Source organism: Phascolarctos cinereus, unplaced genomic scaffold (assembly GCF_003287225.1).
Source record: "Phascolarctos cinereus isolate Bilbo 61053 unplaced genomic scaffold, phaCin_HiC Scaffold_1;HRSCAF=81, whole genome shotgun sequence".
Classification (NCBI taxonomy): domain Eukaryota; kingdom Metazoa; phylum Chordata; class Mammalia; order Diprotodontia; family Phascolarctidae; genus Phascolarctos; species Phascolarctos cinereus.
In genome coordinates this window covers 285,203,069-285,219,883 of record NW_027555514.1, presented here as the reverse complement: position 1 = coordinate 285,219,883, position 16,815 = coordinate 285,203,069, and the positions used below count along the sequence as shown (strand labels likewise).

General features: G+C 44.0%; 1 protein-coding gene across 1 annotated transcript in view; it reads left to right on the top strand.

The window, feature by feature from the left end:
* SHISA8 (shisa family member 8) overlaps positions 1-16,815 on the top strand; it is a 32,904-nt gene that overhangs the window by 11,923 nt on the left and 4,166 nt on the right. The window lies entirely within an intron of this gene.

The window sequence follows — 16,815 nt, the reverse complement described above, 5'->3', positions numbered from 1 at the left end:
TATTTTGACTTTTTTTTTTTGCTTTTTTTTTTAATAGTATGATTGTAACTACTGCTTTTTTGGGTTCACCTGATGCATGGTAAATTTTATTCCAGCTTCTCAGTTTGATTCTGTATGTATCTTTAATTTTTAGGGCTGTTCCTTGTATAGAACATATTATTGGATTTTGTTTCTTAGCCATTATGTCATTCTCTTTCTTTTTATTGGATTACTTAATCCATTCACATTTAATGTTATGATTGTTAGGTTTATGTTTTCTTACACTTACTTTTTTGGTGATGCTTTTAGGAAAATCTTCTTCCTCTTTTAAGTCACTACTTTGCCTTTGCAATTAGTTTTATTTAAACTACTTTGATATTAATCTATTCCCACAGGCTCTTTTCACTGTTCCCATTTATCTACCATTTCCTTAGTTATCTATTTCTCCTCCTCCTTTGTCCTTTCCCTTTCCATACTCAGTTAAGTGATTAATTCAAAACCTTCCCTGCCTGCCTCCTCTCCAAATTATATTTATTTACTTTCTTTTACTGTATTTTTTCCCCTAAGATGTTTTTCTTTGGTTACTGTTGTTTTACTTTTCTTCTATTTTGAATTTTATTTTCTGGTTCATGGGCTATATACCTTCATTTATTCTTTATTCTCTCTGTGTTTGTTATGGGGCTAAAGCTTCCACTCAGTATGTTTTCTAGAGTATCAGGACAGAGCTCCTTCTTAACTTCTTTTTGTTTATTTGTTTGTTTGTTTTTAGCTTTCAACATTTACTTCCACAAGATTTTGAGCTCTAAATTTTCTTCCCCTCCCCAAGACAATGTTCAGTCTGATGTAGGTTCTACATGTTAAGCATATTTTCACATTAGTCATGTTGTCCTTCTTAACTTCTAACCATAACCATGTAAATACTTTAGATTTTGCTCCATCCACCCTGTTTTCTGCTGGGCCTTACTCACAAACTCTGTTTCAGACAAAGTAGATGATTAGCTATTCCTCAAATCCTTCCTGCCCTCTCCCACTTCTGTTCATTTGCTTTACCCATGGAAATTTCCCCCATGGCCATTTTCCCATACCTGGAATACACTTTCTTCATTTTCAACTACTGAAATCTCTCTGCTTTCAAGGCCAGCTCAGACCACACATCTTCCTTGAAGACTTCCCTGATTTTCCCCAACCTAATAAGGACCTCTCCCTCCTGGAATGACTAGATCTCCCCTTTTATTTGACCTCTCTTCCCCTTTATATTCTAACTTGCATATATCCACTCCCTCCTTATAGTCTGTATGACAGGATGACAGGAAAGAAAACATGTCATTTTTGTCTTTATAACCCTTGCACTGAGCAAAAGCCTTTGTATACCATTGGTGCTCAATACACGATTGTACTTAATTTAATTGCTGTGTATTCTGCTGGCAGAACTGCTCATTCAGCAATTAACAGGAATTTTCTAATCCTCCAGATCCAATGACCTTTTCTCAGGAAGTCTTTCTAAAGCTGATGACTCTACCCTTTCCATCCCCAAACCACTCCTCATATTCCTAGCTGTTCTTCTTTCTTCTGGTACTGAGATGTCCCACTCTCCTGGCTTACCTCCTACCTCCCCGCCTGTTCCTTCTCTGTCTTCTTCACCAGCCCACCTTCTTCGCAGCCTTTTTTTAAATTTTTTATTTTTTTGTTTTTAAGCAGTTGGGGTTAAGTGACTTGCCCAGGGTCACACAGCTAGTAAGTGTCAAGTGTTTGGTCTGAGGCCAGATTTGAACTCAGGTCCTCCTGACTTCAGGGCCGGTGCTCTATCCACTGTGCCACCTAGCTGCCCCCTTCCCAGCCTTTTAATGTGAATATTCCCCAAGGTTCTCTCCTGGACCGTCTTCTCTCCTCTCTCTGTACTCTGTCCCATGGCACACTACTACTTCTTGGATTCTCAGACCCCTGTCTCCAGCCCTGACCCCACTTGGGAGCTCTGGACTTGCCTCTGCAGCTGCTTGTAGGATGCCTTCATCTGACTGTCTCCACTAGCCATTCCATCTCAGCACAGCCAGAATGGAGCTGGTCACCTGACTTCTGAGTCTGGGATGGGAGGTGGGGACCAGGTTCAGATCTTGGTTTTGCTTTTTACACCTTTGTGGCTCTGGAGAAGTTATTTCTCTTCTTTGAGAAATTTGTAAAAATTTATAAACTTATTTTTTTGTAAAAATGAGGTTCAAATGAAGCCCATTGAAGATGGGGATTTTCATTGTCTGGAATTCTTCCCCCCAAAAAAATATTTGCCTCTTTATAGCTTCCACCTTGGGCCCCAGTTTCCTCACTGGTAAAAAAAAAAAAAGATGGGGGTTGGGGGTTGGGGGCAGCTAGGTGGTGCAGTGGATAGAGCACCTGGCTCTATAGTGAGGAGGACCTGAGTTCAAATGTGGCCTTAGACACAACACTAGCTGTGTGACGCTGGGCAAGTCACTTAATTCCCATTGCCTAGCAGAAAAAAAAAAGGAGGGGGGTTGGTCTCTGAGGTCCAGTTGTAGATCCTCGAGCCTTAAATCTTCTGCTCTCTATGATCGAAGTGAACAAATCAAATCCCGTTTTCACATCGAAGCCTTCAAATGCTTGAAGACAACTCATCCCCACCTTCATGGCTAAGACTTTTTTTCTGGTTAAACATGCCCCGTTCATATTGTTCGGTAATGAATGAATGAATAAATGGAGGCAAAACATTTATTAAGTGCTTACTATGTGCTGGGTGCTTTGTAAGCACCAGCAGATACAAAGACAAGACAGACAAGCTTGCTCTCTCTCTCTCTGGTGGTCTTTAGGGCCCAGTGGCAGTCCAGGAAAACAATTTAAATGCCATTTCTCTTCCAGGGTGGAGGGAAGGCTTACTAGACCAGGTAAGAGTCCAGCTGGCTCTTTTCATGTCCCTTCATACTGCCCCCCCCCCATGCCCCTCTCCCTATTGAATCCTGGAGGAGTTGGGGAAAGGGGCCTGGACAGAGAAAAACTTCCAGGTTGGGGAGCAGTCAGGAACAAATCTGAGCCGAATTCTCAGGGACCTGGGGGTTCTTGCTGTTCTCTCTGACTGGGAGGTGAATTCGGGATCCCTGTGGAAGTCAAGCATCTCAGGGTGGGGATTGAGCGAGGGGAAGGAAGGGGTGGGTGGGAATAGCTGGCAGGGGCTGAGCTCAGCCTCAACGGGCTCAGAGGCTTAATGAGGCTTAACTCCACTTGGAAACCGCTCTCTTCCTCCAAGCCCTCCCCCACTCCCCTTTCCCAAAGTTCAAGAGGAGACAGGCCAATTTACATAAATTTCCATATCATTTGGGGCCTTAGAATAGACTAAAGCATGTCAGAGCTGGAAGGGACCTTAGCGATGATACAGTCCAACCCTCTCACTTTGGAGAAGATGCCTCCGAGGTGACTTGCCCAAGGTCACACAGCACGTGTGACCAGAACTAATGTAGTACACTTGGGTTTACAAAATGTTCCCTCTTGGGAGGAGTGCGACAGCCATGATTCCCATTTTACGGAGAATTAACTGAGCATCGGGAAGCCGAGGTGACATCCAAGGTCATTCAGTTAGTTAGCTGATGGCAGCTAAACCCAAGGAAGCACCAGGTGTGTGTATGTGGGGGGAGGAGGGGATGGAGAGGCTCCTATGGACAAAAATTACAAGGATGGAAGAAGGGGTTCTACCTCTGGGTTTTCCTTTGCTCAAATCCCCAGGGCTGTCCTCAGTTTACCTCTAATCTCCCTTTTCCTCTTCCACCTCCAGCAGTTAGGAAGGAGCCCATCTGCAACCAGGCCTCAGAGGCATGGGAAGCCCAGGCCTGTTTTCTGATGTCCAGAGAGTGGAAGCTGGTGGAGGACAGGCACTGTTTCCCTTTCTGTCTTTGGATCTCCAGTGCACCCGAGGGGCTGGTGCCTAGAGGACCCGTTTCAGGCTCAGGATAACCTAGGATCAAATCTGGCTTCTGCCCCAAACAGGCTGTGTGACCTAGCCCTGGCAACACCCTAAGGTGCAACCATAAGGTGCAGGGCAGGTGCCAATCCCCACCGGAGTAAGGCACACACACACATACACACAGGCAGGCATGCCTGGCACACAGTAAGTGCCTAGTAAATGCCCAGCCCCTCAGGAAAAGCAAACTAGAGAATGTGCTTTCTCTACTGCTATAGACCCCACACTCTATTAAGGGCCACCTTGAAGTTTTCCTCCTCCTCCTCTTCCTCTTCTTCTTCTTCCTCTCCCTCTTCCTCCTTTTTATCCTTTGTCCTCCTCCTTTTGCTCCTCCTTATTCTCTTCCTCGTTTCCCTCCTCCTCCTCTTCCTCATTCTCTTTCTCCTCTTTCTCCTCCTCTTCATCCCTATGAGGATATCAGAACTGAAAGGGTCCTTAGAACAAAGAACATAGAACGAAGAGTTGGGAGGGCTCTTATTCATTAAGTGAGCATTTATTAAGCTCCTACTGGGCACCATGCACTGGGGTTTCATGATGAATTGAAACTGTCCCTGCCCTCAAGGAGCTTCCATTCTATTGGAGCAAAGATGCTAGTAACTGGGGTGAATCGGTAGCTTCAGGTAGGAGGTAACCCTTGGGCTGAGCCTAGGAGGAAGCCTGGAGGCTGTTCAAGGTGGTAGGCAGGAAGGAGCATTCTAGGAATGGAAGACAGGTGGAAATGGAGATGGGAATATCATATAATGTAAACGCAGACTGGAGGTAGATTGGCAAGGGCTTTAAAAGCCACAGGAATTTGCATTCATCTTCTGGGCAGCAGGAGCCATTGGAGTCCATGGGTTGAATGATCCTCTCTATGCTGGTGACTCCCAGATGTGTATGTATAGTCCCAGTCTTCGTCCAGAGCCCCAGGGATACATCGCCAACTGCCTACTGAATATTTCCCACTGGATATCCCATATGCATTGAAAATTCAATGTGTGGAAAACATAATTCTTTATCTTTTCCCTCTTAACTTTCCCATTTCTGTTAAAGGTAGCACCATCCTTCTCGTCCCTGCTGAGTGAGTCCTGGGGACAGGGCATTTTCTTCTGCCACAGGCTCACGAGGAAAGGGATCAGAGGTATATTGCAGTAAGGATTAAGGTTTTAGCAAAGGAGTAGTGCGAAGGGATTTAGGTGAGACATTGGGCTGCAGGAAGAGAGGATTGGTTGGTGTTCAAAATATCCATGACTTATGTGTCCAAAAGTGATTAAAAAAATTATAATGCCCAAGCTTGGCTCCAGAGGAAAGATATGAACATGCCCCCCTCTCCCTTCTTTGCAGAGATGGGGGGCCATGGGATTAGAATACTGCACATAACACAGCTATTACGGAAATATGTTTTTTGTGACCTTACATGTACAATCTATATCATATTGCTTGCCTTCTCAAGGAGGGGGGAGGGAGAGAATTTGGAACTCAAAATTTTTAAAAATGATTACAAATGTTTTACATGTAATTGGGAAATATTTAACAAAATAAATAAAAATATATTTTAAAAATTTAAAGAACATGTCATGTAACAACAGATTTTTAAAAATATATTGGTTAGTTTTGCAAAACTTATTTGCTTAAACTTCTAAGTTGAAGGAGTTTTAAAATGGAGGCAAAAGTATGTGGTTTCTTCCACCCATTTCAATTCTTTCATTGGGCAGCAAATAGGTGGTGCAGTGGACAAAGCACTGGGTCTGGAGTGACCCTCAGCAAGTTGCCTAACCCCATTTATCTCAGTTTCCTCATTTGTAAAATGAGCTGGAGAAGGAAATGGCAAACCCTTCTAGGATCTTTGCCAAGAAAACCCCAAATGGGAACACAGAGAGTCTGACTCGCCTGAAACAACAGAGCAACAAAATCCCCATCTCCCCCAGGAAGGAAGCACAGATACTACTAGAAGGCCCTGCCTACTACTTGGTGGCCTCAGAGCTTTGACCTGCTCAGTTTCTGGCGTCATCTGGTTTGCCCCTTTTCTTAAGTGACTCAGTGCCCCTTGGTTACTTACCATGCTGAACTGAGTGCAGACACCTTCTTGGCTTAACCCACTGCATTTCTAAGCTCAGGAGGCCCTCCAACCTCAGTCTCCCCGGTAGCTGGGATTACAGGCAGGCATCACCTTGCCCAGCCAAAAACAGAATCTTTTTTTTTAGGGCTAGGTAATGGGGTTAAGTGACTTGCCCAGGGTCACACAGCTAGTAAGTATCAAGCATCTGAGACAGGATTTGAACTCGGGTCCTCCTGACTCCAGGACCAGTGCTCTATCCACCTAGCTGCCTCCCTCCCCCCCCAAAAGAATCTTATTTAAAAAGGTAGAAACAAAAAAAAGTCACAAACCTAGCCAACTTTTCAGACCAGTTTGATAGTCTGTTCTGTCTTCCATGCCTACAGTCCCCCACCTGCACAAGGAAGGGAGAGATTTCTATGCTCCTGACTCTCCTTTGGGGCTAAGCTTGGTCATGATCATTTCTCGGCACTCGGCTCCGATTCTTTTATTCATGTTTTTGCCACCACATTTTTCATAGTCGTAGTGGAATATCATGTTCCCAGTTCTGCTTAGCTCACTTCGCATCAGTTCATCTGTCTCTAGACTTCTCTGAATCCATCACCTTCATTTTTACAGCACGCGAATGTTCCACCACCTTCACGTACCACAATTTGTTTAGGAGTCCCCCAATTGGTGGACATATACAATGTTTCCAGTTCTTTCCTGTCACAAAAAGCACTGCTATGAACATTGCGCTGTATAGGGGCTTTTAAAAAATCGCCCACCTCCTTGTGTGTGTCTACCAGTGGAATCTCCAGGTCAAAGGGTATGAACATTTGAGCTGCTTTCTTTGTAGTTGTCAGTCATGTCCTACTCTCTGTGACCCCATTTGGGGTTTTCTTGGCAGAGATACTGGACTGGTTTGCCGTTCCCTTCTCCAGTGCATTTGACAAATGAGGAAACTGAGGCAAACAGGATTAAGGGACTCCCTCAGGGTCACACAGTTTGTAAGAGTCTCAAGCTGGATTTGAACTCAGGTCTTCCTGACTCCAGGCCCTGTGCTCTATTCATTGCTCCACCTAGCTGATCGCTTTCTTTGTGTAATTACAAATTGCTTTCCAGAATGGTTAGACCAATATACAGCTCCCCCAACCATGCACCAGTATGTCCATCATCTGCCCAAATCCTCCAACACTGACTGTGCCCATTTTTGTCGGGCTTGCCAATTTCCTGGGCATCACGTGTTGTTTTGATTTACATTTCTATTATTATTATTGGTTTGGAACATTCTTTCATAATGTTGTTCGTTTGCCTATTTTTTCCATTTTGAGGATTATTTGTTCATTCCTTTGACTATTTATCAATTGGGAATGGGGTTTGGCCTTATACATTTTTGTAAGTTTTATATTTATCATGGATACCAGATGCTTATCGGAGATATCAGATACAAAGATTTGTTTTGACCAGACACTTTCCTTCTTGTTCTAGTTGCATTAATTTTGTTCGTTCAAAAGCTTTTCAATTTAATGTAGTCAAAACTATTTGATTTTTTGGTGATTGCCTCAATCTTTGTTCAGTCAAAAATCCATCCTACTCATAGGTGTGAAAGGTATGTGGTGTGCTACTCTTCTAGTTTTCTTTTTCTTTTTAATGGTCATGTATCCATTTTGAATTTATTGTGGACGATGTTACATAATGTCGATCTAAATCTAATTGCTGCCAGACTGTTTTCCAGTTTTCCCAGCAGTTCTTGTCAAATAGGGGCTTTTTTCCTGGGTAATTGATGTTTTCGGGCATGTCAAATACTGGGTGATTGAGCTTCATTGTTCCTGACGTTTTCCTTTCCTGGCCTGTACCATAGATTGGCCTTTTCTATTTTTAACCAGTACTAAATGGTTTTGATGATTGTTGCTTTATAATACAGCTTGAGGTCTGGAAGTTCTAGTCCCCCAAAGATCATTTATTAAAGGATAATAAAGGACAGCTGGCTGGAGATGGTGGGGGAGGCAGGACTGTGGGACAATGGGATGGTATGCAAGATCCTTCAAAGATGGCTTCCTAGTTTTGCCCTTTGGTAGAGGAAAATTCCCCTCTGATGTGGTAGAGATGCTCCCTCCTTTCCCAGAGTTCTAGCACGGCAACTGGTAACAGAAAGGTGTTATCTCAGCTCCCAGTCCTTGCTTTGTGATCTTTGAGGGCAATGACAGGTGAGGGGGCTTAGAATATACAACTGGAACATTTCCTGAGTTATTCAAGGTTAGCTAGCAGGACATTTAGGGGGAGGAAAGGTTCTGGAAAGTTTTATCTATAATTCCAGGTAATAGGAAGTATTTGAGCTCAGGTAGATACTCATCTATGAAGCTATTATTAGGGGAAAGAGCAAGGAACTTTCTTGGCTTCCCCTCAGTTTTGGGGTGAAATCAAGAAACTATTAACACTTACAGGATATTAACCAATTAATAGGGGCATAAGGTTTATGCTCAGATAGTTTTACATCTTGAATTAACTGGTTAGTGCCAGGAAGATGACCTTGGGATATGCTTTTCCAATGATGGGAAGACCATTTCAGATCCTATAGAGAAAATATAATAAATTTCTAATGCACAAAGATCCTAACAGAGGAAAGGTACTTAAGTATTTATACTTACATATATATATATATATATATATATATATATATATATGTATACACATATGTGTGTGTATGCATGTGCATATATATGATTATGCATGTTCATATATGTGCCTGGGCAGACATGCATAATCTATATATAATTGTGTATATGTGTATATGCAAATGTGATATTCAGGTATATTCAGTGATTAATGGGTATGTATAAATGCAAATAAGTGCATGTGTATGACATAGCAAGCGATATCAAGAATGAGGAAGAATACACTTGTGGTTACAAAATTAGAAAAAGCAACCATCTCCTTGTCTACAGAATTAGAACAGGTCACAGAAAACCTGTAACAAATGCTGGAAACGAATCACAGCAGTCACAGGTCCTACAACATTCCACCCCTAGTGGCATGTCCCAATTTCACATTGTACATTCAGTGGTTGTTAGGAGACATAAGTTGGACCACCCCTGGGTTTTATGGGAGAGCAGGAGAATCAGTATGGGACTTTGGGGGCCCTCTGAATTGGTTCATGGATGGAAAGCTCCCTGCTGTCTTCTTTGCATACTCAGCAGCACCATATGGGCTCACCCAGGATTCCGTAAGCACTTATACATACAATTAGTAGGAAATGGATAATTATTATAGGGTTTCATCTCTGTCATTGGTTATTCAGTGATGCACAGTGATAAAGGCATTAAGAGTCATCATAAGGCATTTGAGTACCTCTTACCATGGTTAGAATAATTTTCTGCAGGATGAAGATGAGGGATCTGATAATAACAGTATCAAACTTTTTGTCAAGCCTGGGTCTGAAAGTCATGGATTGGTCTATTATAGGAATGATGAGACAAGAACCCATTAGCTCTGTTTGGTGTCAGGTAAAAATCATGAATATTTTTGGACTGGATCAGAACTTTTCATTATTCAAAGAGTATGATCATGGTCTAGCAGGTGGGAAACTTCTGTTTAAAGAGAAAATTAAAAAATGGGGAAACTGAGTCTGGAAGGTCCTGCAATTGCCTTTGCAAAGCTACTCTTCCCAGAAATCGGTATCAACCTGGAGCTAATACAGCATTTGGAGGTGCTAGACAGCACTCCTGGTAGACAGCTGTTGGCATTTTCCTTCGTGTGGTAGATCGCTAAATTCAACAGCATCAACACTTTTTACCTGAATGCAAAGGAAGATTATAGGCAATGGATAAAGCAAATTTAGCATCTCAAGATATTCCATCTTGAGTTCTACTGCTTACAAGTGAATCAAGAGGTATTTTTAAGTTAACATTTATATGAGCTGGTATTGAAATTGGGTTACAGATAGAGAATAATACATAACAATCATTGAAAATATCCATTTTTTGCTACCTATGAAGCTCCTACAAAGTCTTTTCTAAAAGCATCCATCTCTCTTCCTCTCTATTCTAGCTTAACATTGTCCAATGAGAACAATGATTTGTATAAATTAGTAATTATAAAGATGGTTGACGGCATTGTGAGATCTTACATAGAAAGTGATGAGGGCAAGTCATTTCAATAGGCTGAAGTAAATGGGGTCAGGTTTTTGTTACGAGATGTATCACAAAATAATTTGTTTCATTACAAAGTGTAAGTCACTTTTACGGAGCGAAGTAAGTTTTAGAAAGAATCGGCTGTTTTTAGTAAGGTTTATATCTATCTGGGGAAGATAATTTATTTTTTGATAGAGCTAGTAAGGGGAGCAGGCACCATGGAGAGGCCATGTCACCATAACCCCCCATGGAGGAGATTCCATGCATCATATTCTCCAACCCTCCTGGCTCTTCTCCCTCTGTCCGCTGTCCCAACCCATATCAAGGTCGAGAGACAGGTACACAGGTTATCTTGGTCTCTGCTTAACAGTCCCAACCATGTCTGGTCCAGAAAGGAAAACATTTCAAGTGAAACAATACTTAACTTTTGGGAGCAGATGGTTAGAGTAACAGAGGGGAGATGCCCAGGGTTATAGAAGGTGGTTTGCTACCACATTCCTGCCAAGACTTCCATGGACAAGTTGCAATTCTGTTGCCACAACAGCAATAAATCTTCTAGGTCCCCTTGGTTCATCCTTCTCGACCCCCCCTGGAGAGTGGTGAACATTTTCTTATCCTTGGTCGGGGGAGTGAGAGCTAGGGTGCAGGCACTGGCCACTGGAGGAGAAAATGGGGGCTCATATCATGCTGCCCAATGGGCTCTGGGTGTGTCCAGTGGCTGCTGGCATGTAGAATGTACGTACCTTCTAGAGCCCCAGGTATCCTCTTTTCTACTCTAGAGCAGTCCAGGATCCCTTGGGCAGTCAGTCTGGTGACGATTCTAGATCCCTTCTCATAATCATGGCTTTAAATGCATAAAATTGAAAACAGAAGCTTTACAAAGGCAAATGATTTTATTGAAATTACTATAAAAATGTGTTTTTAAAACAAGTTCCCAGTTCCCAGGTTAAGACACTGTGCGCTAGGACCCTGATCACACTGAGTGAGTACTCCAGAGGGCCAGCTACAGAGCAGGCACACAGAAGGTAATAGGCAATTATCCCAATGGAGCATTACCGATCATTCCTTTTATAGACACCCTATGTCAAATTTGGACCACATTGCTGACATTCTGGGTTTGTGTGAACTACCTCACCTGCTCTCATGAATGAGTTTAGATGCCTAAGAGGCAGCTCTGCCTCTTCATCACAACAGAGAGAGAGACACACACACACACACACACACAGAGACAGAGAGAGAGGAGAGAGAGGAGAGAGAGGAGAGAGAGAGAGAGACAGAGAGAGAGACACAGAGAGAGAGAGAGACAGAGAGAGAGACACACAGACAGACAGAGACAGAGAAGAGAGAGAGACAGAGACAGAGACAGAGAAGAGAGACAGAGAGAGAGAGAGAGAGAGAGAGAGAGAGAGAGAGAGAGAGAGAGAGAGAGAGAGAGAAGAGGAGAGAGACAGAGAGAAAGGAGAGAGACGGAGAGAGGAGAGAGACAGAGACAGAGACAGAGAGAGGAGAGAGACAGAGAGAGAAGAGAGAGAGAGGAGAGAGACAGAGACAGACAGACAGACAGAGACAGACAGAAACAAGAGAGACAGAGAGAGAGGAGAGAGACAGAGACAGAGAGAGAGAGGAGAGACAGAGACAGAGACAGAGACACAGAGAGAGAGACACAGAGAAGAGAGAGAGACAGAGACAGAGAGAAGAGAGACAGAGAGAGAGGAGAGAGAGAGAAGAGACAGACAGAGACAGAGAGAGAGATAGAGACAGAGAGAGGAGAGAGACAGAGACAGAGACAGAGATAGAGACACAGAGAGAGAGAGACAGAGAGAGAGACACAGAGAAGAGAGAGAGACAGAGAGAAGAGAGACTGAGAGAGAGGAGAGAGAGAGAGACAGAGAGAGACGAAAGAAAGAGAAGAGACAGATAGAGACACAGAGAGAGACAGAGACAGAGAGAGAGACAGAGAAGAGAGAAAGAGACAGAGACAGAGAAAGAAGAGAGACAGAGAGAGAGACAGAGAGAGAGAGGAGAGAGAAGAGAGAGATAGAGACAGAGAGAGGAGAGAGAGAGAGAGAGAGAGGAGAGAGAGAGAGGGAGAGAGTGAGCACATTAGAAGACCTAGCCAAACATGGGGCCAAATCCCTTCTCAGTAAATTGCTATAGAAAGACCATTCTCCCATTTGTCAGGTAGAGCTACCTACAAGAAGAGGGATATGTTAGGCATGTGTGAGATTCTTTTAAATCCTTCCCATGGAGGGAAATTATTCAAAGAATCAAACTCAAGACCTGGTGTAAAGGTATACAAACTTACACCGGCACCATTAGGAGCTTTAAAATCAAAAGCCCGATTTTCTAATCATATTCAGAGATTCACTGGATTGTGCAGCAAATTAGGGCCTATGGACAATTATATGATTTTCTTTTCTTCTCTTACAGAAACTCCCTTAGATACTCAGCCTTTCTTCCAAAAACAGCTTTATTCTTGACATACCAGAGAATACAGATGCAAGTCTTTTTTTTGTGTGTGTGATGCAGTTGGGGTTAAGTGACTTGCCCAGAGCCACCCAGCTAGTAAGTGTTATGTGTCTGAGGCTGGATTTGAACTCAGGTCCTCCCAACTCCAGGGCCGGTGCTCTATCCACTGCGCCACCTAGCGGCCCCAGGTGCAAGTCTTAATCACTTGTCAGAGCAAGGGGTGCCAGGCTGTTCCTCTCTCCCCTTACGATTGTTTTGATCATGCCATGGCTACAAGAGAGGATTCATGACAAGGTGTCTATGAGATTAAACAAAAACAGACAAGCAAATGAATGAATAAAAACAAACCATTAGAAGCTTCCCCAAATCTCTGGCAATGGTCCAGGGATGGACGGGTGGGAAACACTTCAGTAGTAAGCTTGCCTGGGCTCAGTGATAAAACTCCTGATACAGTGACATGTTGCAGAAAATAATATTAAGTAACAGATAACAGGAAAATGCCTCAGAGCAGGATAGGCACTTTATTACATACAAATAAGTTTTAGAAAAATGAAAATTAGCTCCATCTGCCAGCTGATAGATTGAAGGGCATTGACATGAAACAGGTTCTTTTCACAAATCACACTCTAACATAGTTTTGCTTTGAGATCGAATACCTTTTTTCCATTCTGGATGCTAGGCCCACGGAAGGGCCGCAACACTGACTTACACGAATTCATTTCTAGCACATGGGAGTTATGTGAAGTCAGTACACAGTTTGAAGGACCTCCTAGCCTCCCAGATTCTGTCCCTCCCTGTCAGAGGGGGAACTCATGGGATCAGCAAAGAGAGAGAAAAGAGCAGAAGAAGAAGAAGGTGCTTTCAGATCTGGGTGCGTTTTTACACAATTTCCCCCAAATCTTCATTTCCAATCAAAACTCCACTAGGAAATTCAATCAAAGTAGCCCCATCATAACTTGTTCTCCTCATAACTTGGAAATCTGTGGTCCCAAAGAAAACGTCTCCTGGCTTCTAGAATCTCTTCTACATCCAATGCAACAGGATCTAGAGATTGGGAGAGACCTCCTGGGGGGGCATATATTTTTGTAGGCAATTGGGGTTAAGTGACTTGCCCAGGGTCACACAGCTAGTGTCAAGTGTTTAGTCTGAGGTCAGATTTGAACTCAGGTCCTCCTGACTTCAGGGCCGGTGCTCTATCCACTGCGCCACCTAGCTGCCCTGGGGGCGTATTTTTGCACTACATTTTCCCTATTTTTTTTTTCCTTTTTCCTTCTTGGCTGGCCAGTTCAAGAAGAAAGAGGAAAAAACCCTCTGCTCAAAGCATCCAATCAGATAATTCAGGAAAAATTTATTAATGAAAAATTCCCATTGCTTTTTTTTTAAGTGACTCTAAATTAATCAGGGACTGTTCCCTCTTCTTCCTGAGCAGGTCTAGGCATTAACATGCACAAAAATAAATAGATAAACCAGCAAACAGCCAGATTATGAAGCTACACATGGAGACATTCCTTTTTTGTTTTTAAATTTGTAGTGGGGGGATCAGATTAATTAAAAAAAATACTTATCTTAAAATAGAAATAAGAAACTATCAAAACCCCAAAAAGCCCTTGGGACAAAAGACAACATTTTTGACATTTCCTCAGTCTAAAGAGTGAACAAACTCTCCCTTTTGCTCCACGTATGGCTGGGGAGAGATGGTTCAGGAGCATCTTATGGTGAATAAGCACCCACATTGAGCCCTTGTCAAGGCAGTAAGTTAGGTAGAAATAACGGCTATACGCTGATGAGACTGCTAACCTAGACCTGCCCTGGCCCCAGGTGCGTTAGCAGGGAAAACATAGCAATTCTGACGGACTGATTTTTAATGACCCAGACCACTTGCCTAGAGGGCACCAATCTGTCAGTTCGGGTGTTAAACATCAGGCTTCTGTGCCAGGCTACCTGGGTTATGGAAATATTGGCAGCTGGGTGGTGCTGCCTATAGAGTCCTGGAATTGGAGTGAGCAAGACCTGAGTTCCAATCTGACCTCAGACATTTACTAGCTGCCTGATTCTGGACAAGTCACTTCACCCTATTTGCCTCAGTTTCCTCATCTGTAAAATGAGCTGGAGAAGGAAATGGCAAACCACTCCGGTAGCTTTGCCGAGAAAGTTCCAAATGGGGTCACATACAACCCTGGGAAGCCTACTCTATTATTATCCCTATTTTATAGATAAAGCAACTGAGGCAAACAGAGATTAGGCATCTGCTTCCCAGGGTTATTTTAAGGGTCACATGAGATAATATGGGTAAAGCATTTTGCAAAGCTTATGTAAATGCGTGCAGATAGAGCTAGCTTCTTGGAGAGCAGCCTCCAAGGTGATCAGCTATAGCCTAGATTTCATATATTCAGCCTCATCAGTCCTCTGAAGTTTTAGGCTAAGTTCAGGATGACAAGGGCTGCTTCCTACCTTGTTCTCTGGCGGGAAAGGGCCTTATTATGACTGCTCCCCTTCTCAAGAAACTTCAGGGGCTGGATTCAGAATCACCCACTAGGCAGAGAGAGACCCCCGCCAAAAATGGATAAGCTGTTTAGAAAGTGTGTGTGGGGGGGGTTTGGAGGGCAGGACGGGTCCTTCAGGCTAATTCTCGCTGGTCCTTCTGGGTGCCCACTAACGCTCTCCCCTACGGTCACTGAGAGTCATCTGCCTGAAAGTGACATCTTTAAGGATCGCGTGCAGGGACAAGTTTGGATGAAAGCCACAATGGTGAAAATGTCAGCCGGAAGCCAGGGGAGAGGATCGTGGGAGGCTGAGAAAGCTGACCCTGCTCCAGGCTCTGTCTCCTTCGGGGCATTTAAAAACAAAAACAAAACCTCAGCCCTACCCCGAGATTCCTGGGATAGTTGCCTCCAGCAACATCCTCTTCACTTCTGAAGCTCCAGTCCTACCTATAATTCAGCAAAGGAAGCCAGGAGCTAATGGCCTGAAGCCAGAACATGGGGCAGGTGTGCTTCAGGTCACAATGACACTTCCCAGTGTGGGGAAGGGGATGCAAAGATGCAGATTTCAATTTAACATCAGAAAAAAAAAATCCTAACAATTAGAGCTGCCCACAGGTAGAATGAACTGCCTCGGGAGGTAGTGAGCTCCCCATCATTGGACGTCTTCAAGCAGAGGCTGGCTGACCTTGTCAGGGGTTCTTGTTCAGGGAGCCTCTAAGGTCCCTTCCAACTGTAAAATCCAATGATTCCTCAAGGAAGATCCAAGATTCTGATCTATGGGATGGGATTGAGGCAAGGAGTGAGGCTGGCCTCCCTCCTCTCCAAGAGACAGAAAGTGGCAGCTTGAACTGGTGAAAGGAGCATCCTCATCTGGGAGTTCCCTACGTCACTAAAAGCTCAGGTCCAGCCCCCATTTGCCTTCATACCCTGGTAGAACGTAAGCTCACTGAAGGCAAAGGATGGTCTTCATTTTTGTCTTTGTAGTCATGCCTAGCACATAGTAGGCTCTTATTTTAAAATCTGTTACAAAATTTATATACAAAAATGTTTTCTTTTTGCACATTTGATGTTAGAACATGTAAGTAAATGTATGTACAGGAACACATGTAAAATGACACACATGTGTGTAATGTACCAAGAGAAGCTCAGAGCAGGGGAGGGGATGCTGGGTCCAGCATTGGAGGAGCTGGCTTTGCCGACTCTCTGAGCCAATTCTTAGCCATGTGACCTTGGGAAATCTCTTCACCTCTCTCTGGGCCTCAGTGTTCCCGTCTCTGAAACAAGGGGGTCAGACTCAGTGACTCCTCCGCCCCCCTGCCCCCTATGTGGGTCCTGTGTGGTCCAGGCCATGGCACGGGAGCCAGGCTGTGAATGTGGGCACCCTGCCGCCCGCCTCCCGCCTCCCTGCCTCCCACATCCTCCTCGGGGCCATCCGCTGGGAGAGAAGGGTCTGAGTGTCAGAGCCGATCACTGGTTCCTAATCAGGGTTGCAGCTGGGAGGGGAGGCAAGAGCAGCCATTGCCTCCTTTGGGAACAGGACCCGACAGGCCCCTTGGCACCAATCCCCAGCAAGAGTGCGTGCACACACACACACATACACACACACAGAGGCGCGCACACACACACACACACACACACACGCCCACACATACGATCACACACACATGATCACACATGTACATGCCTATATACAGACACACACATGCACACATGACCACGCATGCAGCACATCATGTCCACATGCACACCTGGCCACAATACAGTACCTGTCCACAGCAC